The sequence below is a fragment of the Sinocyclocheilus anshuiensis genome, unplaced genomic scaffold (assembly GCF_001515605.1).
Source record: "Sinocyclocheilus anshuiensis isolate Anshui unplaced genomic scaffold, SAMN03320099.WGS_v1.1 scaffold63, whole genome shotgun sequence".
NCBI classification, from domain to species: domain Eukaryota; kingdom Metazoa; phylum Chordata; class Actinopteri; order Cypriniformes; family Cyprinidae; genus Sinocyclocheilus; species Sinocyclocheilus anshuiensis.
The window spans coordinates 2,250,690-2,253,927 of NW_015552625.1; positions in this window are offsets into that span (position 1 = coordinate 2,250,690).

Below are 3,238 nucleotides of genomic sequence, written 5' to 3' on the forward strand. Positions count from 1 at the left end.
ATTCATCTCACCACATTATAACAGCAGTTTCTTCATCAGCTCACTCTTCTCTGCAAGTCTGTCAATTACAGTGTCTGTGTCCAAAGCCATAAGAATATCCTTTTCAATGGCCATCAGCATGAAGGCTTCTAAGTGACTGGAAGACAGGCAACTCCTGAGCTTGCTTTTTATGTATTTCAGGGTTGAAAATGATCGTTCACATGCCACTTGGGTTATTGAGACTGTCAGCAAGAACTTGTATGCAAGTCCAAGCAGGTGATATGCATCTGTGAGCATGTTGAATCTTTGGAAAATCTGAAAGCAGCACAGTGGGCACTCTTTGCAGGACTCACAGCTTTTGTTTTTAATATCCACATCCTCTTCCTTTCCATCAGGTCCTTCCTCTACTGTCCTGACTGTGTACTCTTTCAATGGAGATTGTTTCAGCTTGTCCCACTGGCCTGCTAAGCTTTTCAGCTCTGACTGCAGGTTTTCAACTGTTGCCCTACTATCAAATTTACTCAGGCACTTGCTGAGATCTTCAAGTGCAGATTCTGGGAGAGCACTGGTTTGGATCAGGGGGAAGTTTTTAGGATCCAGCAAGGACAAATCTGCATAAAGAGTGCCATGGGTCAGAAATCTTTGGTGGATGGCCTCAATAGCTGTATCAAGAACTTCATTGTGAACCTTTACCTAATAGGCTTTCTCTGGATCATTCATAGTCTCATCCTGAGCCATCTCTCCTGGCATGGTTTTTTTCTTCTTTACTCTCTTCTGTGGCAGTGCAGTTTCCACTTCCATGTCTGTCTCCTCATCCAGCTCCTCAATGTTTTAATTTGCCCATTTCACAAAGTTGTCAGCAGCATCCTTGACAGCCTGGAAATCTCTGGCTATCTGTTTGAGAGCATCTTGTGTTGACATGACCATCTTATGGGCAGAGAGGATGTCCATGCCTCCCGTCTGCAGGTATTTTGAGAGTGGACCTGTATGCTCAAATATACGGAGGAACAACTGAGCTGTCAGAATTGACTCATACCTGAGCAGGCCCTGTACCCTCTGGCTTTGGTACGTACATTTGCTTGCACTGTCTTCTGTTCCTGTATGGCTGCAAGTGTCGACACCACATCAATGTATAGACAGTCTTGAGGCATACCGAATTACCCAAATATTTTTTTCAGGGCATTGTGCTTCGCCCACCATCGTGTCTCTCCAATAGGACCAATGCGCCTGTGTCTCTTGTCATGACTCTGTTTCTCCCACAAGTTCACTCTCTGGTATGAATCCTTGATAAACACTGCTATGTCATGCAAAAAACAAGTTCCACATTTTGATCTAAAAAATTTGTTAGATATTGTTTGGGCACAGTGCAGTACCAAACATTTCCACTAGGTCTCAGACAAGACAAGATTGAGGACATGTGAATAGCACCATACATGAACATGGTTGGGGGATTGTGATGCCAGAAGTGCAGAGAAGCCTCTGTACTGCCCCTGCATATTTGAAGCCCCATCTGTGGAATTTCCAATGCACATGCTTATATCCAGGTTCAGATGCTCAAGGACCTCTGTCAGTAACTTCACAAAGGACTGTCCAGTGGATTCATGGCAACGGACCACTGCGACAAGTCTCTCATGAACAACATTAGTCACATACCTCAAAATGACTGAGCACTGGTCTTGTCCTGTTATGTCCTGGGTTGTATCCAGCTGGACAGAAAACATTCCATCTTTCTGGATGTCAGTGGAGATATTTTGCTGAATTAAGTTATGGATGGTATCAATTACAGAGTTGACAGTAGTTTTCGACGCAGTACCAAACATTTCCACTAGACGACACCTAGGCTCAATTTTAGACCATATAATCATCTTTATCAAATGATGATTACCGAGGCGAAGTGACTCGCAACAAAAATGCAATGCTGACAAAATAGCTAGTTAATAATGTGTTATAATAGTCAGTCAAAGTTATGACTGCTTTAGGAACTAACCAGTGGTTTAGGCCTAAACATTAAGAGAGGTAACCTATCTCATTCCTCCATTATAATGAAGCTACTTCTTACCGATTCAACTACCCTCTTCTCCTCCTCCTCCTCCCCATCCTCCTGCCTGTCCCTGCTCTGGCCCTCATCACTTACAACAGAGCAACAAGCCTGTTCATCATGGCTCGTCACCTGCTCTGCCTCTTGTTGTTGCACAGACTTCGGCACTGCTGTTGAAGTAGAGGCTACTGCAGCAGTAAACATATCTGTAATTTTTGCACATTTGGCGGCATCTGCCTCCAAACTTTTAATTCTCTTTTCCCGGAGCTTTTCAGCACCACCTTTGCGTTTTGGTCTGTCCATTTTGAGACGCAATTCACGCAAAGATTAAGTGGGGAGGGGTGAAGCGATCTTTATATAGGCGGAGCAAAATATTTCAATGATCCGTCTATAGCGCGTTGTGATTAGATGGTTTATGCTGTCAATACAGGAGACAAACCAATGGGCCACTGGCTGCTCGCTGTCCGTGCGTGATGGTCCTTGGCAAAAAACAAGTGGTTGGGGGATTGTGATGCCAGAAGTGCAGAGACGCCTCTGTAATGCCCCTGCATATTTGAAGCCCCATCTGTGGAATTTCCAATGCACATGCTTATATCCAGGTTCAGATGCTCAAGGACCTCTGTCAGTAACTTCACAAAGGACTGTCCAGTGGATTCATGGCAACGGACCACTGCGACAAGTCTCTCATGAACAACATTAGTCACATACCTCAAAATGACTGAGCACTGGTCTTGTCCTGTTATGTCCTGGGTTGTATCCAGCTGGACAGAAAACATTCCAGCTTTCTGGATGTCAGTGGAGATATTTTGCTGAATTAAATTATGGATGGTATCAATTACAGAGTTGACGGTAGTTTTCGACAGTAAAGTAATGAGGGAACCTCCGCCTCTTGATCCTGATGCATGCCTTTTTTTGCTTTTCTCAGTAACATTGCTGAGATGCTCTTTCAAGCAGATATCATACTTCCCCAATAAAATTATCATTTCCAAAAAATTTCCATGGTCAATGCTGTCAATGTCCAACATATATGCAGCCTCATTCTCCACCTGTCTGTAGCTTAGGCCTCTCTTTCCTATAACTTTCACAACCTCTACTTTCAATGATCCGTCTATAGCGCGTTGTGATTGGATGGTTTATGCTGTCAATACAGGAGACAAACCAATGGGCCACTGTCTGCTCGCTGTCCGTGCGTGATGGTCCTTGGCAAAAAATAAAAAACAT